Source organism: Aethalodelphis obliquidens, unplaced genomic scaffold, assembly GCF_003676395.1.
Source record: "Aethalodelphis obliquidens isolate GAN/ISIS:26980383/991018 unplaced genomic scaffold, ASM367639v1 scaffold24, whole genome shotgun sequence".
Lineage (NCBI taxonomy): Eukaryota > Metazoa > Chordata > Mammalia > Artiodactyla > Delphinidae > Aethalodelphis > Aethalodelphis obliquidens.
Window position 1 is genome coordinate 1624196 of NW_020837968.1, and position 26178 is coordinate 1650373.

At 36.4% G+C, this 26178-nt stretch overlaps 1 protein-coding gene across 1 annotated transcript in view; it reads left to right on the forward strand.

Annotated features, from left to right (window-relative positions):
- Nucleotides 1-26178, forward strand: part of KCNT2 (potassium sodium-activated channel subfamily T member 2) — a 281133-nt gene that overhangs the window by 83599 nt on the left and 171356 nt on the right. The gene's annotated exons all lie outside the window — the stretch shown is intronic.

Here is a 26178-nt window from a genome sequence, read left to right on the forward strand (position 1 = left end):
GACAATGTGTGGTGGTACAAATTATGGTGCTTGGCAGGGTTCAACTTTATTCTAGGAGATCAATTAGAACACGTAGAGAGTGGAAAGATCATTTGTACTTTCACCTAACTTTCTCCAACATAAATTTTTTTTTCCAGACGTTTGCTAAGAATTGGCAGAGAAAGTTATCAAGGCTTTTCTTGATTTCCACGACCTGGCTACTCTATCTGCCTAGGTGAGCTCATTGATGCCTATGGCTTCCAAAACCATCTGTAAGCGGACAGCTTCAGCAGCCCCAAACATTTTTAATTCTTCTCTGTTTCCAGGCAGTTTTCACCTATGTGTTCTCAATTATCCCACTGTTGATCCATCCCTTAAAAAAAGTAAAGTACCTGGATTCATCTGGCCCGCTCCTTTTTTCTCAGGCAGAACATCCAATCTATCAGAAAGCCTACTGGCTTAAGGGCCAAGATCCCTCCAGGCACCATCCCCCTCTATCTGCACTGTCTCTACCCCTCAAACAGCCATTGTCTCTTGCTTGGATATCTGGTCTGTCTGCTGACACCCTTGCTTTCTTACGATCTATTCCACAGAGCAGTAAGAATATTCTTACAAGTTTAAGAACCTCCATCTTCCCCCCCAAGGCACTTGGATCAAAACACCAAAAATAATTATGGGGCTGTCCACGGTCTGGCCCATGCTTACCTCTTTGACCTCAACTTATATTGTATTTCCTCTGAACCACTGGGCTGCCACACGACTGGTTTCTTTCTGTTCCTTGATGATATTATGACGATTCCTGACTTGGGGTTTCTTTTCTTTCTTTTTTTTTAACATCTTTATTGAAGTATAATTGCCTTACAATGGTGTGTTAGTTTCTGCTATATAACAAAGTGAATGAGCTATACGTATGCATATATCCCCATATCCCCTCCCTCTTGCGTCACTCTCCCACACCCCCTAACCCACCCCTCTAGCTGGACACAAAGCACCGAGCTGATATCCCTGTGCGATGCAGCTGCTTCACACTAGCTAGCTATTTTACAGTTGTAGTGTATATATGTTCATGCCAAACTCTCACTTCGTCCCAGCTTACCCTTCCCCCTCCGCATATCCTCAAGTCCATTCTCTGTGTCTGCATCTTCACTCCTCCCCTGCTCCTAGGTTCTTCAGAACCAATTTTTTTTTTAGATTCCATATATATGTGTTAGCGTACGGTATTTGTTTTTCTCTTTCTGACTTACTTCACTCTGTATGACAGATTCTAGGTCCATCCACCTCAATACAAATAACTCAGTTTTGTTCCTTTTTATGGCTGAGTAATATTCCATTGTATGTATGTGCCACATCTTCTTTATCCATTCATCTGTTGATGGACACTTAGGTTGCTTCCATGTCCTGGCTATTGTACATAGAGCTGCAATGAACAATGTGGTACATGACTCTTTTGGAATTATGGTTTTCTCAGGGTATATGCCCAGTAGTGGGATTGTTGGGTCATATGGTAGTTCGATTTCTAGTTTTCTAAGGAACCTCTATACAGTTCTCCATAGTGGCTGTATCAATTTACATTCCCAGCAACAGTGCAAGAGGGTTCACTTTTATCCACACCTTCTCCAGCATTTACTGTTTGTAGATTTTTTGATGATGGCCATTCTGACTGGTGTGAGGTGATACCTCATTGTAGTTTTGATTTGCATTTCTCTAATGATCAGTGATATTGAGCATCCTATCATGTGTTTGTTGGCAATCTGTATATCTTCTTTGGAGAAATGTCTAGGTCTTCTGCCCATTTTTGGATTGGGCTGTTTGTTCTTTTGATATTGAGCTGCATGAGCTGCTTGTATATTTTGGAGATTAATCCTTTGTCAGTAGCTTCGTTTGCAAATATTTTCTCCCATTCTGAGGGTTGTCTTTTCATCTTGTTTATGGTTTCCTTTGCTGTGCAAAAGCTTTGCAGTTTCATTAGGTCCCATTTGTTTATTTTTGTTTTTATTTCTATTTCTCTAGGAGGTGGGTCAAAAAGGATCTTGCTGTGATTTATGTCAGAGTGTTCTGCCTATGTTTTCCTCTAAGAGTTTTATATTGTCTGGCCTTACATTTAGGTCTTTAATCCATTTTGAGTTTATCTTTGTGTATGGTGTTAGGGAGTGTTCTAATTCCATTCTTTTACATGTACCTGTCCAGTTTTCCCAGCACCAGTTATTGAAGAGGCTGTCTTTTCTCCATTGTATATTCTTGCCTCCTTTATCAAAGATCAGGTGACCATAGAAAGCCAATGGGCTTTCTATCCTGTTCCATTGATCTATATTTCTGTTTTTGTGCCAGTACCATACTGTCTTGATTACCGTAGCTTTGTAGTATAGTCCGAACTCAGGGAGACTGATTCCTCCAGCTCCATTTTTCTTTCTCAAGATTGCTTTGGTTATTTGGGATCTTTTGTGTTTCCATACAAACTGTGAAATTTTTTTTTCTAGTTCTGTAAAAAATACCATTGGTAGTTTGGTAGGGATTGCATTGAATCTGTAGATGGCTTTGGATAGTATAGTCATTTTTACAATGTTGATTCTTTCAATCCAAGAACATGGTCTATCTCTCCATCTATTTGTATCATCTTTAATTTCTTTCATCAGTGTCTTATCATTTTCTGCATACAGTTCTTTTGTCTCCTTAAGTAGGTTTATTCTTAGGTATTTTATTCTTTTTTTGAAGTGGTAAATGGGAGTGTTTCCTAAATTTCTCTTTCAGATTTTTAATCATTAGTGTGTAGGAATGCAAGAGATTTCTGTGCATTAATTTTGTATCCTGCTACTGTACCAAATTCATTGATTAGCTCTAGTAGTTTTCTGGTGGCATCTTTAGGATTCTCTATGATTAGTATCATGTTATCTGCAAACAGTGACAGTGTTACTTGTTTTCTGATTTGGATTGCTTTTATTTACTTTTCTTCTCTGATTTCTGTGGCTAAAACTTCCAAAACTATGTTGAATAATAGTGGTGAGAGTGGGCAACCTTGTCTTGTTCCTGATCTTAGTGGAAATGGTTTCAGTTTTTCACCATTGAGAATGATGTTGGCTGTGGGTTTGTCATATATGGCCCTTATTATGTTGAGGCAAATTCCCTCTGTGCCTACTTTCTGGAGGGTTTTTATCATAAATGTGTGTTGATTTTGTCGAAAGCTTTTTCTGCATCTATTGAGATGATCATATGGTTTTTCTCCTTCAGTTTGTTACTATGGTTTATCACATTGATTGACTTGCATATATTGAAGAATCCTTGCATTCCTGGGGTAAACCCTACTTGATCATGGTGTATGAGACTTTTAATGTGCTGTTGCATTCTGTTTGCTAGTAATTTTTTGAGAATTTTTGCATCTATGTTCCTCAGAGTTATTGGCCTGTAGTTTTCTTTTTTTGTGACCTCTTTGTCCGGTTTTGGTATCAGGGTGATGGTGGCCTCGTAGAATGAGTTTGGGAGTGTTCCTCCCTCTGCTATATTTTGCAAGAGTTTGAGAAAAATAGGTGTTAGCTCTTCTCTAAATGTTTGATAGAATTCACCTGTGAAGCTATCTGGTGCTGGGCTTTTGTTTGTTGGAAGATTTTTAATCACAGTTTCAATTTCAGGGCTTGTGGTTGGTCTGTTTATATTTTCTATTTCTTCCTGGTTCAGTCTCAGAAGGTTATGTTTTTCTAAGAATTTGTCCATTTCTTCCAGGTTGTCCATTTTATTGGCATATTTCTGCTTGTAGTAATCTCTCATCATCCTTTGTATTTGTGCAGTGCCAGTTGTTACTCCTCCTTTTTAATTTCTAATTCTGTTGATTTGAGTTTTCTCCTTTTTCTTGCTGAGTCAGGCTAATGGTTTATCAATTTTGTTTATCTTCTCAAAGAAACAGGTTTTAGTTTTATTGACCTTTGCTATCATTTGCTTCATTTCTTTTTCATTTATTTCTGATCTGATCTTTATGATTTCTTTCCTTCTGCTAACTTTGGGGTTGTTTTTGTTTTTCTTTTTCTAATTGCTTTAAATGTAACTTTAGTTTGTTCATTTGAGATGTTTCTTGTTTCTTGAGGTAGGATTGTATTGCTATAAACTTCCCTCTTAGAACTGCTTTTGCTGCATCCCATAGATTTTGGGTCATTGTGTTATCCTTGTCATTTGCTTGCAGGTATTTTTTGATTTCCTCTTTGATTTCTTCAGTGATCTCTTTGTTATTTAGTAGTGTATTGTTTAGTCTGAATGTGTTTGTATTTTTACATATTTTTTCCTGTAATTGGTATCTAATCTCATAGTATTGTGGTCAGAAAAGATACTTGATACAATTTCAATTTTCTTAAATTTACCAAGGCTTGATTTGTGACTTGCGAAATGATCTAGCCTGGGGAGTGTTCCATGAGCACTTGAGAAGAAAGTGTATTCTGTTGTTTTTGGATGGAATGTCCTATAAATGTCAATTAAGTCCATCTTTTTTAATGTATCATTTAAAGCTTGTGTTTCCTTACTTATTTTCATTTTGGATGATCTGTCCATTGGTGAAAGTGGGGTGTTAAAGTCCCCTACTATGATTGTGTTACTGTCGATTTCCCCTTTTATGGCTGTTAGTATTTGCCTTATGTATCGAGGTGCTCCTATGTTGGGTGCATAAATATTTACAATTGTTATATCTTCTTGGATCGATCCCTTGATCATTATGCAGTGTCCTTCTTTGTCTCTTGTAATAGTCGTTATTTTATTTTATTTATTTATTTATTTTTTGTGGTATTCGGGCCTCTCACTGTTATGGCCTCTCTCATTGTGGAGCATAGGCTCCGGACGAGCAGACTCAGTGGCCATGGCTCACGGGCCCAGCCTCTCGCGGCATGTGGGATCTTCCCGGACCAGGGCACGAACCCGTGTCCCCTGCGTCGGCAGGCGGACTCTCAACCACTGCGCCACCAGGGAAGCCCTAGTCGTTATTTTAAAGTCTATTTTGTCTGATATGAGAATTGCTACTGCAGCTTTCTTTTGATTTCCATTTGCATGGAATATCTTTTTCCATCCCCTCACTTTCAGTCTGTATGTGTCCCTAGGTCTGAAATGGGTCTCTTGTAGACAGCATATATATGGGTCTTGTTTTTGTATCCATTTGGCCAGTCTGTGTCTTTTGGTGGGAGCATTTAATTGATTTACATTTAAGGTAATTATCGATATGCATGTTCCTATTCCCATTTTCTTAATTGTTTTGGGTTTGTTATTGTAGGTCTTTTCCTTCTCTTGTGTGTCCTGCCTAGAGAAGTTCCTTTAGCATTTGTTGTAAAGCTGGTTTGGTGGTGCTGAACTCTCTCAGCTTTTGATTGTCTGTGAAGGTTTTATTTTCTCCATCAAATCTGAATGAGATCCTTGTTGGGTAGAGTAATCTTGGTTGTAGGTTTTTCTCCTTCATCCCTTTAAATATGTCCTGCCACTCCCTTCTGGCTTGCAGAGTTTCTGCTGAAAGATCAGCTGTTAACCTTATGGGGATTCCCTTTGTGTTAGTTGTTGTTTTTCCCTTGGTGCTTTTAATATGTTTTCTTTGTATTTAATTTTTGATAGTTTGATTAATATGTGTCTTGGCGTGCTTCTCCTTGCATTTATCCTGTATGGGACTCTCTGTGCTTCCTGGACTTGATTAACTATTTCCTTTCCCATATTAGGGAAGTTTTCAACTATAATCCCTTCACATATTTTCTCAGTCCCTTTCCTTTTCTCTTCTTCTTCTGGGACCCCTATAATTCGAATGTTGGTGCATTTAATATTGTCCCAGAGGTCTCTGAGAGTGTCCTCAGTTCTTTTCATTCTTTTCTCTTTATTCTGCTCTGCAGTAGTTATTTCCACTATTTTATCTTCCAGGTCATGTATCCGTTCTTCTGCCTCAGTTATTTTGTTATTTACCCCTTCTAGAGTATTTTTAATTTCTTTTATTGTGTTGTTCATCATTGTTTGTTTGCTCTTTAGTTCTTCTAGGTCCTTGTTAGACATTTCTTTTATTTTCTCCATTCTATTTCCAAGATTTTGGATCACCTTTACTATCATTACCCTGAATTCTTTTTCAGGTAGACTGCCTATTTCTTCTTCATTTGTTAGGTCTGGTGGGTTTTTACCTTGCTCCTTCATCTGCTGTATATTTCTCAGTCTTCCCATTTTGCTTAACTTACTGTGTTTGGGGTCTCCTTTTTCAGGCTGCAGGTTCATAGTTCCCAGTGTTTTTTGGTGTCTGCCCCCAGTAGCTAAGGTTGGTTCAATGGGCTGCATAGGCTTTCTCGTGGAGGGGACTAGCGCCTGTGTTCTGGTGGATTAGGCTGGATCTTGTCTTTCTGCTGGGCAGGACAATGTCTAGTGGTGTGTTTTGGGGTGTCTGTGAACTTATTATGATTTTAGGCAGCCTCTCTGATAATGGGTGGGATTGTGTTCCTGTCTTGCTAGTTGTTTGGCATAAGGTGTCCAGCACTGTAGCTTCCTGGTCACTGAGTGGAACTGGGTCTTAGTGTTGACATGGAGATCTCTGGGAGAGCTCTCACCAATTGATATTACATGGAGCTGGGAGGTCTCTGTTGGACAAGTATCCTGAACTCAGCTCTTCCACCTCAGATGCTCGTACCTGACACCCGGTCAGAGCACCAAGACCCTGTCAGCCACATGCCTCAGAAAAAAAGAGAAAAATAAATAAATAAATAAAGAAAAAATATATAAAATAAAAATTTTAAATGAAATTATTAAAATAAAGCATTTAAGAAAATTATTCATAATAAAAAAAAAAAGGTAATGAAAGAAAGAAGAGAGCAACCAAACCGAAAAACAAATCCAAGTGCTAAAAACTATACTAAAAACAAAATAAACAAAACAAAAAACAGATAGATAGAACCCTAGGACCAATGGTAAAAGCAAAGCTATACAGTCAGATCACACAAAGAATAATGCACATACACACTCACAAAAAGAGAAAAAGGAAAAATATATATATATTAAAAAAATCAAAATACAAAGGAAGAGAGCAACCAAATCAATAAAGAAATCTACCAATGATAATAAAACTAAGATAAACATAAAACCAGAAATAGATTCAGAAAGCAAACCCCAAGTCTACAGTTGCTCCCAAAGTTCACCACCTCATTTTTGGGATGATTTGTTGTCTATTCAGGTATTCCACAGATGCAGGGTACATGAAGTTGATTGTGGAGATTTAATCCACTGCTCCTGGGGCTGCTGGGAGAGATTTCCCTTTCTCTTCTTTGTTCACACAGCTCCTGGGGTTCAGCTTTGGATTTGGCCCGCCTCTGTGTGTAGGTCACCTGAGGGTGTCTGTTCTTAGCTCAGACAGGATGGGGTTAAAGGAGCAGCTGATTCGGGGGCTCTGGGTCACTCAGTTGGGGAGAAGGAGGGGTACGGATGCGGGGTGCAGGGCGAGCCTGCGGTGGCAGAGGCCAGTGTGACGTTGCACCAGCCTGAGGCACACCGTGCGTTCTCCCAGGGAAGTTGTCCCTGGATCACGGGACCCTGGCAGTGGTGGGCCGCACAGGCTCCCGGGAAGGGAGGTGTGGATAGTGACCTGTGCTCACACACAGGCTCCTTGGTGGCGGCAGCAGCAGCCTTAGCGTCTCATGCCCGTCTCTGGGGTCCGCGCTGTTAGCTGCAGCTCGCAACCATCTCTGGAGCTCCTTTAAGCAGCACTCTTAATCCCCTCTCCTCGCGCACCAGGAAACAAAGAGGCAAGCAAAAGTCTCTTGCCTCTTCGGCAGGTCCAGATCTTTTCCTGGACTCCCTCCCGGCCAGCCGTGGCACACTAGCCCCTTCAGGCTGTGTTCACGCAGCCAACCCCAGTCCTCTTCCCGGGATCCCACCGAAGCCCTAGCCTCAGCTCCCAGCCCCCGCCCACCCCGGCGGGTGAGCAGACAAGCCTCTCGGGCTGGTGAGTGCCGGTCGGCACCGATCCTCTGTGCAGGAATCTCTCCGCTTTGCCCTCCGCACCCCTGTTGCTGAGCTCTCCTCTGCGGATCCGAAGCTTTCCCCCTCGGCCACCCACAGTCTCCGCCCCCGAAGGGGCTTCCTAGTGTGTGGAAACCTTTCCTCCTTCACAGCTCCCTCCCACTGGTGCAGGTCCCGTCCCTATTCTTTTTTCCTTGTTTTTTCTTTTCTCTTTTGCCCTTCCCAGGTACGTGGGGAGTTTCTTGCCTTTTATGAAGTCTGAGGTCTTCTGCCAGCGTTCAGTAGACAGTTGTTTTGTAGGAGTTGTTCCACATATTGTTGTTGTTCCACATGTAGATGTATTTCTGATGTATTTGTGGGGAGGAAGGTGATCTCCATGTCTTACTTCTCCACCATCTTGAAGGTCCCTCCGGGTTTTCTTAACAGTGTTCTCTTTGCTTTGTATAATCTCCACTTAGCTTTTGTCGTCCTTAAGGTCTCAGCTCATATGTTAAAGCCTTAATGGAACCTTTCTTAACAACTCAGTCAAGGGTCCTGACAGCTCTGCTGTATCATCCACAAACAGTGGTTCTGCAGTGCACTAGCCTTCTGTTATCTTAATCATCTGTCTTTATCAGAAATTAGACTTATTTTCTTTTTCTTATATAAAATATAAGAGTTTGTACTGTAAGTCTGAGTTTGTACTGTAAGTCTGAGTTTGTACTGTAAGTCTGGGATAAAATACTTGATTGAGGATGTAAAATATAAAACTGATTTTAAGTTCAGTCATATCTAAAGATGCTAATACTAAAGATTGCTTTATAGATTATTATTCCCTCTTATCCTAGCCCTGTTTTACACTTTGACACAAGTACTAAAACATGTATCAAAATGTTTTATAGGTTTACATTTCAGATGGTTAAAGACAGAATGTAGTAAAAGGATTGATGTTACATGAGTCTTTTCCTCTTCGCCTTACCTACGTGGAAGATATTGTACACAAATTTGTCACTCAGGAAAGACAACATAGCTCAGTCAAATTTCATCTTATTTGGGACATTCACCCTAGCTAATTAGTAACTAAATAAATCATTAGTCATTTTGGTACAGGAAGGATTTAGAACCTACAACTTAAATTAACAAATTGCTTTGAGGCAATTGGTTTCCTTTCTAATTATTCTCTCAAACAAAAACATGTCTAATTTCACAGTTTTATTAAAGAAAGCTTGTGTTATTTAATCTCTACACAGTTGTGGGTAGGGGAAAAGAAACTTTGTTATATTCCTGGTGTTCCCTCTTAAGAGTATAGATAGCCTTGGTCAAGTGTTGGACCCTTTTCTCCCTGAGATGCTGCCTCTGAAGAGAAAGGAGTTGGACTAGATCAGTTGTTCTCAATCCCGTGTGCTATGGTACCCTGGGTGTCCCAGAACTTTCCCAGCAGGGTTATTGAAGTCATATCATTCTATGACATTCATAATTGCTAAGAATGAAGATAAATTCTATTAGGATGATGTATGTTAAATGAAATTTTGAGCTGAATGAGTCTCATGATGAGTAAAAAGTAAACGAAATGCCATATTTATTGTATAGGTTTGACCCTAAAAATGCTATTGTTTTGCTTAGTGAATTTCTTTTGGATGCCAAAAAATAAAAAATCAAAGATTTTTTTGAATGGTAGTACCTTAATTGCAATATTAATCCCTAGCTTAATCTCTTTGAGTATATATAATCTGATATGGGAAAACTGGTACAAATTTTTAAAAAATTGAAGCCATTGGAGCAAAATGTGCTTTAGGTAAATGTTAATGCAAACCACGTTTCCAGTAAATTTCTTTAGTTTAGAATGTGTGATTGACCTCCTGAAACTGCTCTTTGAACAAATATTATCTATCAGGAAAACAGTTGTAATTTCCAGTGAAAACGAAAAGTAATTATTTACCTAGGAGACAATTCTACATAGATACTGATATATTTGGCATTAACTTAGAAGCAGTAAATACACCATCAATTAGTCGAATGCTCAAATGAGCCAGTCAGATACTTCTCACGAGTGTTCTGACTCACATATAGAAATATTTTATATTACAGAGTTTTCTGAAATATTAGCTTTCATAGAGTCTATGAAATGGTTATAGGTTCACCTCACTGTCTGTTAGGGGAGAGTTTTCACTTGCTTTTAAGCAGAGATTAAGTGTTATGAATGTAAAAGTATTATCAGTATGACAGAGCTTTTCTGTCAATGAACATGATAACAATATTACATTTTAAAAATTGGATTCAAGTAAATTATTACATAAAAGTAAGAGTCACTTTCTCTATGGGAGTAATTCCCACTCCTTACAATATAAAGTAACATGTGAGGGTCTATGTTTTCTTTTATTTCTAATGGCTAATTAAATTTGGATCATCTCAGGTAGAATAAAATAAGCCTTGTTTTGTGCCTTAGTTGATTTCCAGAAACTGTTGACTAGTGACTGAATATTTGGGATTGGTCTTGTTATGTGACAGTAACTAGCAAGACATTCCTGTGGGAACACGTTAAATGAGTATAAATCAGCCTAAATTAGCTGATATTTATTTGGCACTGTTACATATTTCATATGTACAGAAACATATGAATTAGTGTTTATCTTACTAGCTTCTTGATAGTAAAATAGAAATGCATTGTAAATCAAATATTTTCTGAAAAGATTCTGGATGTATACATATTTTTATAAACCTATCTTACATATATAATGGGAATTAATGGTGTGTAAAACTAATATTTTATTGGTTATATACTTCACTTTTGAGAACTGAATAAGCTAATTTTTAAAAAATCAAGCAAAAAAAAAAAAGTATATTGCAGAGAGGCAAGAGCTCAAACCTAGAAGAAACTTTAGGACTGAATGTAGTAGCCATTATTTCCTCTGCTCACAGATGGAACTTCACTTGGGTGATTTGCATGGGCAGTGTCTTAAAGGTGATTTGTCAGCCTGGAGACTGAGAGTCTAGTGTAAATGTTACTGCTTGGAGCAGTAGTAACCACTCAGAGTATCAGCAGACTTTATTAATGAGCTCGACACTATTTGATTTGATCACATCATTCATTCTCTTGCTTAAAATTCTTCATTCGTGTCTTTGGAGTCTTCAGTATAGTATAAATTCTTTGGTGTTGTATAGAAAGCAATTTACAATTTTTCCTGTCTTACATCACCGGCTTTATCTTCCCTTATTTGTCTTAGTCTGAAGGCTATACTGTAGGCAATTGCACTATAGCAATGCTTTTCACAGTTGAGGTTTTTATGCAAGATTCCATTTTATCTTCTTTGCAACCAGTAGAAGTTACTTTGAACTGTTCGTGACTTGATTGTGAAGCTTTTCCTATCAAGAATACCTTTTATTTTCTCTTTTAAAGTAAACTTATGGTTAGAAATAAAAAGTGTAAATCAAGAGGAAAGAAGAATAGGTATCATACTTTTTGTTTGTTTTTGAAATTTAAGCCTTAAAAATGAGGAAAAAATGAAATATGATCCTTAGAGCTATTGACTTTATTCTGTTATTCTGTTACTAGAAATGGAGCAAAAATATATTTGAAGGAATCTCTGATATCACAGTAGGACTCAGAAAGCCAGCGTAAGTCACTGACTTTAATATTTCCAATATTTTAATATTAAATATTATTTAATATTTCCCAGTATTAAAGTCAGAAAAATTTACATGAAGAATAATTTACATGTACATGGGGGTTATGAGAATGCATTGGGCATGTGAGACACACATACACACACCCCATATGTGCATTCACACTCTTTTTATGTCTTCATTCTCTTCTATAACATTTCATTAAATGATGTGTTTTCTCAGCAGTCAGTGCTCAGCCTTTTTATTTTTATTTTTCTTCTAGGAATGTATCATATATTTTAGTTATATTTTCTGTAATCCCGTAAATATCACATACATACCACAGGACAGCATGGTATACGTGTGTCCAGACAAGTTAAAATCTAGGGATGGTTAATAAGTGTGTGAAGGATTCTCATCAGGGACTCATTATCAGGTATCAACAGATTAAAGCATCAATATCTGTGTCAGAATTTTTACAAATTAACATAAAGGGAATTAAAAATAGTTTTCTAGACATATAGTTGTCAAGAAAGTGTGGTTTGGTTATTTCTGCCCCTGCATAACTGGACTATAAGAATTTGGTGAGCACAGCAGCCTAACCCTTTAAGGAAGTTGTGCCTTAGGTCTAGAGACCCTTTCAAACCTGTTCCTACTTAGAACATTTTGTCATCTGATCCCACAGACCATTAGCAGAAACTGCCCTCAGTACGTTTTCAGGTTTTCTTTGGTATGATCATTTCTTTCAATGTATTTGTTGTTATGCACAGAAAGACAAGAGAACAGGAAACTCTTGGATCTTGCAGAACAGGGATTCGTGAGTGTTTTATGTGGCAGAATTCAGTCTATGACTTGCTCTCATCGTGTCATGATTGGCAGCAAGGTTGTTAGGGAGAGATTCTGACACCACAACTTTTCCTCTTTTCATTGGAGGTTACAAGTGTGCGACAGAAAGAACCCAATAATTGTGACCAAATTGTCTTGGGCCAGTTTCTATGGTTTTAATTATGTCCTTTATAGTTAGCCGTTTCTGTGCCATTTCCTCTTAGATTCCTCAAACAAAATATGTTCAAAAGCAAACTTATGCTATTTCTTCCCCCAAATTGTCCGTAACTCTGAAATAGCAGCTACTGTCCATTTTTGGACAATCCCAAAGAATGGAGTCATTCCTCACACCTCCTGTTCTGTTACACAGTACATGATAAAACAAATCCCATACACTTTACCTCCAATATATCCTGGAAATCTTCCCACTTCTGTCCCTCTCAGTCTCACCTCACTCATCTAAACTGTCATAACCTTTTTATGGCAACAGCCCTATAACTGGTTTTCCTGTTGTCCACTCTGGTTCCCTTCCAAACCATTCATCTCGTATCCACCACAGTGAGCACTGGGAAATGTAAATACAATTGTGTCACCACTTGCTTAATGCTTGCTAAAGATTTTCCATGTGTTGTGGGATGAATACAAAACTCCTTAATAAGTTCTAAATTTCCTGCACCATCGGGATTTCCCCCCCATCTTTTCTTTCTCAAGCAGAAACTCTGCCGTTCTTTTTTTTTCCCTGATTCCTCTTTCAGATTAACCCCCCCTCCTTCCTAAAATGCTCTGTCTTCTCTGCAGACTAAGGTCAGACTCACCTTTTTATGTAAACATCACTTTTTTATTGAATCCTGACTCTCCTGAGTAGGTTGGATTCCATTATTACAGGAAATCATAGCACTAGAGGGCTCTCCTTTGTTATTTGTATATATTTACATTAGTCATCATTTTCTATCTCTTCCACTGCACTCTAACTCCCATTGAGGAAGTAGTCTTGCAAGTTTTTCTATACCATTTTCTCCCCCAGGACCTGGTACTGAGACAAACACTTAGTAACACTCACTAAATAGGAGAACAAATAAATGTAAAAACTTTTCAAATGCTTATGATCTACAACACAGTGGAAATGAAATTACAAGCCCTTTATTGAAGCTTCAGGAGAGAAAAATCCTAAAAGTTTTCCAGAAAGCAAGGAGTAGTAAGTAAAAAATGCCTTCACTTATTAACAAGAATATAAGATAAGTATCACATCTTTATTTACTGTCTTATCCATGTTATTTTGTTTTAAAAATATGAACATAATTTTAATAGCTTTCTGCTAGTGATACAGTTCCCCATTTTTTCCAGTAAGGGCTTAATCTCTGAATTTTGGAGTCTATTAAAGTGAGATTTTCAAGAACATCATCCTGATTTTACTTGATTCTTGCCTATACCATGTTATTTATTACCTTTAACCATGATGATTTTGTCTCCTTGTTTTCACCTAGTTTAATCTGTTTAATCATCTTTCTTATCCCACTGCCTTGTTTCTTTATTTGCCTACTTCCTTCACAGTTTATAGTAGAAAATACATTTTACATCGACACACAGTACCCATTCTTTTAATAAATAATTATGGATGAATATGAATACATGCTCAACATATAACCTGAGGAACATAGAAAAAAAACACTACATGATTATAAATTCCGTCTTTCCTACCATGAGCAAAAAATCCTACTTCCATCTGTGTGCAATACACTAGTAATGGCCTATAGGCTGATGAGCCTATGAGAAATTTACATAGACTATCGAGTAGATGCTTTTATTTTGTTTAGGTCATTATTGATGAAAAGAGAGGAAATGTAATAAACTGAAATTTAATGTAATTTTGTGAAAATAAATGTATTCTGTAGGACTGGCAAGGGACAATGTGGAATCTCTTTAATTGAAATATTTAATATAAGAAAGAACACTTACCATTTTGTTATGGTTAGTGTAGCGTATAGCCTTACATAATTTCCTTCTTTCACTAAGTGAGTGAAAGAGAAACAAAGTAGATTTTAAAATATATGAATTAAGATGTTAGCGTTTCTAAATGGAGGAGTATTTAGTGAAAGTGAGACTTAAGAAATAAATACTTTACATTAGCCTTATTTTTTCCTAAGTTTAACTAGAAATTAAATGTGTGGTATACTATATATCATCGCTTTATATATTTAGTGTAAAATGGAGCCTAATCCTTTTTTAATTAATGTGATTATGATTTTTGCATGTGTTTGAATACTTTTGAAAAAATTATCCTAAGATTTAACACTATTTCAGTTAACAAAAAAGGAGAATTTATAAATTTTTTAATGAGATAAAATTTGGAGTCTTCTTTTTCATATAACATGCTCAATTTGGCGATCCACATCTAAATAATTACAGTGCTTATGAAAAAATTTGTCCTATTCTCTTAGCTTCTTTGTGAGCAGGAAGAAAGAGAGGACTCTTCTATGTATATCCAGCACTCAGTACAGCTGCTGTGGGCCTGTATTTATAAACTGTCCTTTGTCATATGTGCTCAAAGTTCAGTTTTGTAGGAAGTCGGTAAAGACCAAGGAATTATGAGCGAGGCATATTGATTTTTGTGGATCTATGGAAGGAATGGTAGGTCATTCCAAAATGCATATTTATGGGTTTTTAAGTAGTATTAAATAAATTGAGATTAAGGGTAGAGATGGAACACCTTTAAAATATTGCATTTAAAAATTATATCTTTTGATCTCAATTAAAAAAACAAAACAAAGCAAAAAACTCCAGGGACTGAATGTTTCATTGTTAAACTTCTTCAAGGAACAGTAAATCCAGGGTGGTGTAATTCAGGACATGGACAAAGGTACAAAGTTACCCAAATCATTTAATGATTAAACTAAACAGTTATTCTAAAATACTCAGAGCACAAATTATGGGCTGATGTTCTCATATTTTAGTTCATAAAATGCTCCTACTTCAAGATACTCTATCAAAAGTAAGAACTTTGGCAGATATGTTTGGTTAATCCTATGAAAAGTATTCTATTCTCAGAGATTCATGATCAACATTAACTCATTAAAGGGATCTGAAAAATCCTTTGCTAAATAAAATATACTTAACTCAGAGTTGCCAGATGTATTTGACTGTATACCCCTATGTCTGGTCAGCAAACTGGCTTTTCAGGGAACATGGGTTGGGATATAAAACTGTAACCCAAGATCACTTTAAAAAGATAGATATAAAAATCCTATAGTAATAAATTGCCAAACTCAAATCAAAAGTGCATTTACATTAAGTACAAAAGCAAACAAAACAAAATGCCAAACAAGCAAAAGGGTATATACTAAATATTATTACCTCATGGATAGAAAGAGGTGGAATGATATTAATTCTTATTTATATCTTTGTTATTTGTCTTGTAATAACAAGTGCATATTACTGTTTTTTGGAATTGAAAATATTAGAACTGTAAAAAAATTACCATCAGGTAAGATTTACCCAAGGCGTGTAGGTATGGCTTCTTATAGGTATATATTAATAAACTACTTTATTGCAATGAATTGGACATAATATTTTACAGGAATGATAAATTCAACATATCCCAAAATTAAATAATTTATATCCCTCTCCATCTGCAGAATTTTTCCTACTGTTTCTTTTCTTATGCTGATATTATCTGTTGCCTTTATTCCTTGATATCTATAGGTCATATTGAAAAACAACAAATATTGGTTGAAAACCAAGCAAAACATTGTATCGTTCATGAGCTGTGTTTGTTCATATGGTTCTAGTCATATAGTCAGTCTTTGTCCTTATTGATCATGGAAGTATTGGATGATATGAAATCTCGAGGGCATTTCTCTGTTTTTGGTGCATGTTGGTGGTAATCAAGTTCTGAGTTGGTATTTAAAGACATATTTGACTAGTTGGCATTTCATCCTCCAATCTGCATAGTTTAAATGCATGTCCACTTGATTTAAAACAAAAAACAAAAAACTTTCCAAAGTGCTTGCTATAAAATTCCTCAATGGTTTTTTATTCTGTGACAATGATCTTTAAAATAGACATTGTCACAAGTGAGTATTCATATAAAACTAAATTGCATTAAGGCAGAAATGGCTATGTGAAAGATTTTTGAAATTCCAGTTTAAGCCCAGTATTGTGAATACTGACTACAATTATGAAAAAAATATAAATATGTGAATGGCAGGAATACTCTATGGCAGGAATACTCTGCTTCTCAAAATGCATAGAATTTCAAAAACTAGGTATATTTTATCTTCATAAGATAGAAAATTCATAAGTTATATAAAATTAAATACATATTTAAATGATACCCTTGAGTATGAGTTAATATGTTAAATAATATAAAAAGAGAAAATTGTACTGTTTTTTTCAAAATATTATGATTTTAACATTTAAATCTTAAAATATTACCATATAATGATATGCTTAGTAGCTACCTGTCAGTGAATTTTAAAAATAGATACATATATAATATACATATGTACAGTCTTTTATATAATCACAATAGGAATTCTTTCATTTAAGCAATCTCAGGGATAAGTAGTCCTTTTTTTAAAATAAGTATTCCTTTTTAGAACAAGTCACTAGCCTGATATTGACATTTTGGCCCAGAAATAACACCTAACTTTTTTTTTTTTTTTTCCCTTACTGCATTACCAAGAATTAGTTGTCCCTTTCTGTAAATGACGACAGTGAACCCTCCAAAGGTCAACTAATATCAGCATGACCATCTTTCTAAATAGTTAAAGATTATAGGTTTACCTTGCAAATTGCCTAACTCTTGTTTTTTTCTTTTTTTTTTTTTTTTGGGGGGGTACGCGGGCCTCTCACTGTTGTGGCCTCTCCCGTTGCGGGGCACAGGCTCTGGACGCGCAGGCTCAGCGGCCATGGCTCACGGGCCCAGCCGCTCAGCGGCATGTGGGATCCTCCCGGACCAGGGCACGAACCCATGTCCCCTACATCGGCAGACGGACTCTCAACTACTGTGCCACCAGGGAAGCCCCTAACTTTTCTTTTTAGAGCCTTCCACACTTGCCCATGTTTCCACTTCCCCTAGCAGTTAAGAGTTACAGGGCGGAGAAAAGATTGGACACGATTACAGATATTCATTAATCCATGAGTGGTTTTCTGCTGCTAACAACTCTGTTAGCTAATCCACAGCAAAGAGAACAGACAGGCTATTTTCTCATTGCCAGTTTCTTCCTCCACAGTCCCTGACTCTCTTGCATTTAGCTTTTTGTCAAGTGGAGAGGGCTTTTTAACACTTATGTGGAGATATTGGATCCTTATATTTGACTCATTTTTGTGTTTCTTTTTCTTTTATGCTGGGGCTGTCATATAAATAACAAAATTACTAATGAATTCATTGAAGGTTCTTAGGTGTCAGGCATTTCACTGAGCATTAGGCCGCTTAATTCTCATAATAACCAAATGAAGAAGTTAACATGATTACGTTTACTTTTCAGTTGAGGAGCATGATGTTTAAAAAGCTTAAGTAGTTTCCCTAAGTTAGTATTAATCAAGTTATGAATTAAATGTTTGATTATTAATTTATGGTGTTATTGCTAGTAGTAATTAGTGTTATAAAGTTGAGGTCAGAATCATTCACTTTAGATTTTAGAAACTGTTTTTGTGTAGACTAAGATGTCATGTATCTGCATCTCTAACATACAGTGCAGTGCCTGGCACTAGTAAGCCATCAATAAGTGTATTTGTATGAATAAACATGACTTACCTTTATGATACTAGTTCACCCTTTTTCCATTTTAAACATTTGATTAAAATATTATTGCACTTACTGGTTTTATAGAAATCGTTTTTAAATTTAAAATTGATAGGTATTTTTACAGTAGAGAAATTATAAGAAAAATATATTCATTTGCAACTTTTCATTTCAAAGTCACTCACTACAAATGAATCTGAGTAACTTGTATGCAAATTAAAGAAACAAAAAGGCAAATAGAACATGGTGTGATATTGGTCTATTTTTATATCTTAGATTGTAGTAAATTATTTAATTTCAAATGTTTAGGCAGGGGATACGTGATAATAAACAAAAATTTGGTTACAATTAGGTATCCGTTAAAATTAAGCATTTAAGTGAGCTTTTTTTCTTAAATATTATGGCCCAGTCACAAAACAACATTAAATTTGATTACTAGGAAATTTGAAGGTAACAGAGTGTTTACTAATATCCACCAGCTATGATTATTTATTTTTTAATTCTATATTATTAAATCCTACTGCTACTTTCATTTCAGGATATAACTTGAATAGTTTACCTTGGGCTTTGACTGACTGAACAGATGTATCTCTTTTATAAAAAGGCAAAATAGGATATTTTGATTATGAATGTGCTGTATTTGAGCACATTCTTGGATTTAGTTTATCAGAAAATCTGTGCCATCATTAAAATCACTTCTGGGTACAGAGACAAAATAATAATTAACTGAACTTCATCAATTATGATCGGGAGAAGAGGCAGTTTTCATTTAATAATGACTCAAAAGACATCTGTGAATGAAATAAGATAACAATCTATATTAAAATGGATTATAATCACTGAATAGCTTCAAATCCTTATGCAGCACATTGTAGCATTCACAGTGCTAGGAAAAATAGCTAACGTATAAATGAAATATTAATGTTTATGCATAGTAAAATAAAATGGTATTTCAATGCTAAAACTGTCTTAGCCTCAAGAATTATATAATAAAGTAACAGTAAACTATCTGTGTATCTATCTCTCCTGAAAGTGCACTTTTTACGTTCCTTCATAAAAGTAGCTGAATTATTGTTTAGAAAGATAATTTATATGAATAATATTAAAGTATTTTTATTTGAATGATTGACATAGAAGAGTAATACAAGTTTTCATATTTCTTTAAAACATTCCTAGTTGTGTCACCTATAACCAAAATGGTATGTAATAAGTTGGCAGATATTCTTAACATTCTCCACGTGTTGCATGTAGATGCTCTATAACTAGTATCAGAAAGTGATGCTGTGTCCATATAATGTGATCAGAGTAGTCTGGTCTCTGCCTTTTTATTAAGCTTCCCCATGTGTTAGTATTTACTTTTGTAAAATAAAAACATGCAACAAGTAATTTTCAAAATACTTTTAAAATCTAATTTTTATAATTCTAGAGGAGGTTTGAAAGACTTTTTTGTTTAAATAATGTGAAGATCCTATCTTAGAATTTGATGTTAGTGCAAATTCTGCAGAATTCCCTTCTAAAGTGTTTCTACCTTTCGAATAATGTGATTCTTTACAATAGAACATAAGGGAAATAGTTGCAGAAGTTCATGTGAAAGTGAATCCCAACAACGAAGTCAAGATCATAAAGTTATTGTAGGCAAATCTCTCTCTAATGTTGGAGAGTAATTTGTTTCTTCCATAAAACATAAGCTGGATACTTTTGTTATTATGATAGCTATGTAACTAACCTGATTGACTGAACTTAGTATTAATGTATGCAAGATTCACTCACTAACATGAATGGGATTTTGGGTAAAATTTTGATTAGTAAATCGTGAAATATAATCAGTTTAATTCAGTAATTCAAACCGTTTTTAAATATGTTAGTGACAGAAAGTTTAGAATGTTAACAAGACTAAATAAATACAAGTTTTATATTTGAATATTAAATTTGATTTTATAAAAAGACAAATTTTTAGTTATACAATTTGCTCGCCTATTACCCAAGCAGAATGGGTTTCAATAAGTAAGTCAATGCATTTTAAATTTCCAAATTTTGTATTTATCATATTAAGTAATGCTAACTAAACAAATGATGGGGTTACAAAAGCGAATTACTAAGAAAAATAAAACCTAATTTACTTGTTTATAAGTACTCGAATATTTCAAAAGGTGGTGGGAAAGTCATTTGCCTGTTTTGACAAAGAAGTATTTAGCCTTGCCTCTTAGTTGTATTAGATTCCACCATTAAGACAGTGGTGAGATAAACATTTTTGTGTGCTCTTTCTTTAATGAAATGTATTTAGTTTATATCTATCTAAACAGGCTAAATAGCTAGGTGATTTAAATGTGGGCAACAGAGATCTGTGTATTTTACATTCAGACCCTCATTCATTCAGGAAATATTAATGCACATCATTATGTTCTTGGCAGTAATATAGGTGCTCAGGCAACATAGATGAAGACACCATGTGACTCTGTCCTAATAGCCTCCATTCTTATAGAGGTTTATGGATAATGGGCATCAAACCCAGCAAATGACTAAAACTATTATATATTTTTTTAATTAAGCAGTATAAGAAAGACTTGGAGTATATATGATGGTCAGGATAGAAGTAAAGACTTGAAGGATGTGAGGAGATAGCCATGGCAATATCTCGGCAATAGGGTCCAGCCAGAGAGAGCAGTCCATGACAGGACCCTGAGTCCGGACCATGCCTGTCATGTTGGTCAGAAAGCAAGAATGCCAGTGTAGCTGGGGCAGAGCAAACCATAGGGAGGAAAGTAGAAAATTAGTCCAAAAGGCATAGGGAAGGGTCGGATAGAGGAGCACGCTGGAGACAAATGAAAGATTGTTAGCTTTTTAGTCTAAGCGAAAGAGGGAGCCCTCTCAGGGCTTTAAGTAGAGGAATAGCATGGCTTGACTCATGTTGTCATAGGGCAGCTCTGGCAGACGGGTCGACTATAAGCTGTTGGAAAAAGGGTGGGGATGTTTACTGCAGTGGAGGGAAAAAAACCTGATGGCAGGGATCATTGTGGTGGCAGTATAAATGGTGAGTAGTGATTGTGGAGTCTGGTTATATTTTGAAGTTAGAAGCAGTGGAGTTTGCTAAAAGATTGGATATGGGTTGTTATAAAAAAAGAAAAAAAAAAGTCCAGGATGATTCCAGGATTTTGGTTCAAGAAAGCTCTCTTTGCCACCATCCAATGATGAAGAGTTTGAGAGGAAGTTTAGGATTCCATTTGGACATGTTAACTTTGAGATGTCTATTGGAAATAAAGGGAAGGCATTGAGAGAAGCTGGTTGATGCTTGACTGCAGTGAGGCTGAGGGACTAGAGGACAGTGAATTCGGGGTGATCTCGGAAGATGAGGTCAGAGAAGAGCCAGGTGTTTGGGATTTTATTCTGAATGTGGCACTGAGAGTTAGAAACAGAGAGGGAACAAGATTTGACCTATAATTTAAAAGGATTATTGTGTTCTCGGGCTAGATATTTAAGTATCCTCTGCATCATTTTCTCTTGGGGAGAAGGAACAAAAGTCATTTATTTATTACAAAAATATTTATTGACTTAGAAGATCATATGTTGACATCAATGTTTTAAAAACTGTAGGGACATTGTTACTCATGAACCTAAGCAGTGGCCCATTTAATGAGCCCCTAAGAGAAACCAGCAGACGAGCCTATTCAAAATCAGAGGAAAACTCTAAAAGTAATTCAGTGTATTCATCTTTATTAGTCTTCTTTTAAAAAGTTGACTTTGCTTTTGTATAATTATACCAAATATGCAACAACTGTTTCATTTTCTTATCATTTTAGGGGTCTTCATTTTCATATCAATTTAGAGAGCATTAAGGTATACCAAGTCCTTCAAGTGTAAGTGTAATATTAACAAATAAGTGAAAGGCTCACATGATTTTCCCAGGTCAAGTAAATGGAATGTTGCATAAGGATTATAAAAAAATGCTTGTAAGTATAGATTTAACTACAACCATATCAAGGAAATTAAATACCTTGCAATATGGTTTATTCAGCAAAATTTATTAAGATTTACATAGGTTGTGATAGGTATTATCATGTATACAGTTTGGTAGATTGAAAAGCATAGCCATAATATTTTGTGGCTCCTCTCATGAAGACATGGAGTCTGTTTCCACACTCCTTCAATCTGGGATGATCTTGTGACTTTCTTTGGCAAATAGAATGGGCAGATCAAAGCTAGGTCTTCAGAGGGCTTGCAGCTGCCATGCCAAAAAGGAAGCTGGTTGATTGATTGGAGGCTAAGAGGTCTCATGGAGAGAAACTAGGCGCCACAGCCAACAATGAAACCTGACCATAGACCCCAGTGGTGGGACCATCCTGAGCCTTCCATTCAGCCAGACTTCTAGCTGAACACAGCTGCAGGTGTGAGCCCAAGAAAACCAAAGGAGCTTCCCACCGAACTATGTGAGATGATAAATTGTTACTTTTTTAAACCAATAAGTTTGGGGGAGTTTGTTATGCAGTAATAAAAAACTGAAACATGCATGAACTATTTTTTGGAGTTTGTTTGTATATATTATTTGAGCAGGGTTTAATTAAATGTTATTTTGTTCATTTAGCAGTTAGCTACTGGATAGCTGCTATGCACTTTGTTCTAAGTGTTGTAGGAAGATTATAAAGTATAAATACTGTCATCGAGGTTGATAATAGTTGAGTAGCATTGATAAATATTTAACACTAAATATATATATATATACATATTTGTAAAAGTGTAGCTATCTAAGACATGAACTCATATATACTTTAGAAATTCATCAGAAACACTGTAGCTTGGGATACAAAAAAGTCTTCATGAGGGAGGTCATATCTGAGCTAGGGTTTCAAAAAATGGGAATTCTTGTAGGTATTGGAGAAAGAGGATTTTCAATTGAAAGAAACAGATTGGGCAAAAGGTATACATTGGGCCATAGGTTATATATATTATGATAAGCAAACAGTCCAAATAACATGTAAAAGGGAGATAAGTGAGACAAACGAAGAAAAAACAGGTTAGATCCAGGTTTTGGATTCTAGTTAATTCTTTTTTCTTACAAAGCTTTGCAAAGATTTATCAAATGATTATTAATTATCTGCTACTTTTTCACCTTATTTTCCACCTTATTTCTCTTTACTAGAGGCACCTTATTTTATTTCATTTTCATTTATTTTCTTTCTTTATTTTTGGCTGGGTTGGCTCTTCATTGCTGCGTGTGGGCTTTCTCTCATTGCGGTGAGCAGGGCCACTCTATGTTGCCGTGGGCGGGCTCCTCATTGCGGTGGCTTCTTTTGTTGCGGAGCATGGGCTCTAGGCGCGCGGGCTTCAGTAGTTGTGGCACGTGGGCTCAGAAGTAGTGGCTCGCGGGCTTAATTGCTCTGCGGCATGTGGGATCTTCCCAGACCAGGGCTTGAACCCATGTCCCCTGCATTGGCAGGCAGATTCTTAACCACTGCGCCACCAGGGAAGCCCTTGGATTCTAGTTAATTCTATATGCACCACGTATCTATTGCTGAATAACAAGCCACTGCCAAACCCCAAACTTTGTAGTTTCTCACAGTTGTGTGATGGGTGACTGGGGCAGTTTTTCTGCTGTTCTCACCTGTGATTACTCTTTTGGCTTCAGTCACGTGACGGCCTCACAGGTGCTGGTGAGTCTAAGACGGCGTCTTTCTGCTGTGCAGCTGTTTGTGCTGGCTGGCAGCTGGGACATGCTGTTTTTTCTCCGCATGGCCCCTCATCCTCCAGTTGACTATATGGGGCTGCTGCACAGCACCATGAGTGAGAACAAGAACTTCAGTGTCTTCAGAACTTCCAAGACTTGGAAGTCTTGGTCTTAGACTTCCAAGAAAGTGAGAACAAGAACTTCAGTGTCCCCTAAGGTCTAGGCTTATGCAACTCACACAGCATCACTTCCACAATACTCTATTGGTCAAAACAAGTCAATAGGCCAGCTTAAATTCAAGGTCAAGGAGAGACACACTGTACACCTTAGTGGGAAGTACAGCAATATCATGTTGCAAAGGAGAATGAACATAAGAATTGATTTATTGGCAGCTATTATAATAGTATGTCACACCACAAATTAGAAAGTGTTCTCGGGCTTCCCTGGTGGCGCAGTGGTTGAGAGTCCGCCTGCCGATGGAGGGGACACGGGTTTGTGCCCTGGTCCGGGAAGATCCCACATGCCGCGGAGCGGCTGGGCCCGTGAGCCATGGCCACTGAACCTGTGCGTCCAGAGCCTGTGCTCTGCAACGGGAGAGGCCACAGCAGTGAGAGGCCCGCGTACCGAAAAAAACAAACAAACAAAAAAAAAGAAAGTGTTCTTCAACAGTGAGAATCTAGTTGCTTTTTTGAACCTGAGATTGATATATCCAAGCTGTGTTTAAAGAATATGAATATGGCCTTTATGAGTGGGTCGCATTAAAAGAAGGACAAACTGAAGACCAGGAAGCAGAGCAGGAGATTTTTTTCTGGTAGTTCTGGTCACGGTAACACCTGTCTGAATTAGGAAATGTACATTTTATCTATAAACAAAGATTTGCTTTTAATGTGTAGTGATGCAAAATATAGTAAGCCCTTCAGTAACATTTGAATTCTTAAAAGTATATAAATTATATTTTTCCTCATTCTATTTCCTACTGAAGTGTAAAAGTGATGCGAAGTTGTTTACCTTCTCAAATATAAATTATTTTAAATAAAGTAAAAAACATATTCCACAGAAAGGTCTATTGTTATCAAACAGTTGTTCTCTTTGGTTGTACGAAGGCTCCATCTGAATAGTCTTAGAATTAACTTGGCTGGTATATTGCATAGAGCTGAGAAAATAAACTGACATGAGTCAACTATTATGACCTGGCAGCTTACACAAAATTTCTGAACATAGAACAAGTGAAATTTTGTTGAAATGTTCTGGAGACCTGGAGTTAAGAAAACAGAAAAAGAACAGAACAGTTCCTGCCTCAGAAGCAAAATGATGACATGTACCCTACTGTTTCTCTTCTATCCCTTGGTTTATCTACCTGTGTGCCTACCCATCTTCCTAACTATCCAGTGGCTTATATACTCTGCCTTAAAAAGATTTAAGATAATTGAATATTTATGATATGTAACTTAGACAAATACATAGATATCTTAAAAGGCTGGAAAAGGAATTTCTGTAGTTTAAACATTGAATAGCACATCTTCTTGGTCATCATAATCAAGCTGTGTCTGCTTCTGTATAGAAGTTACAAGGAGTATCCAGAAGCATACAGGGATTTTTTTGACAGCTTTATAAAGGTGTAATTTACATACCATAAAATTCACTCATGTTAAGTGTAAAAATCAATCATTTTTAATATATTTACAAGGCTCTGCAATCATCACCACAGTCCAGTTTTAGAACATTTTCATCACCCCATTCCTACCATCAGTCCCAAGCAACCCTTAATATGCTTTCTGTGTCTTTTCTGGACATTTCATATAAACAGAATCATACAATATGTAGTCCTTTACATCGGGCTTCTTTCACTCTTTTTTTGGCTTGTTCATATTTTAACATGCATCAGTACTAGATTCCTTTTTATTGCTGATTTTTTATGTTACAAATCTCATTTCCCTCCAACATTGCACATATATGCATGTTTCATAGCCTTTTTTTTTTTTTTAGCTAGTAGCAGTGCTATTTCTAATGCTATTTTAGGAATTCTACTTTGGGAACATCTTATAACAATTTCTATGCTGTTCCCTTACTTTCATATCATCGAAAGCTTTGTACAGATAATCGATCTACTTAGAGACTCATTTTTAGGGGCACCTTGCAATGGTTAACTCCTCAAGCCTTTCCTGTATACAGTTGTCCCTCTGTATCCACAAGTTCCACATTTGTGGATTCAACCAATCACAGATTGAAAATATTTGGGAAAAAATTTCCGGAAAGTTCCAAAGAACAAAACTTGAATTTGCCGCACACAAGCAACTATTTACATAGACTTTGCAACTTATTTATAGCTATTTTTATAGCATTTACATTGTATTAGGTACTATAAGTAATCTAGAGATGATTTAAAGTATACAGAAGGATGTGTATAGGTTATATGCAAATATCAATACTATGCCATTTTATATAAGGG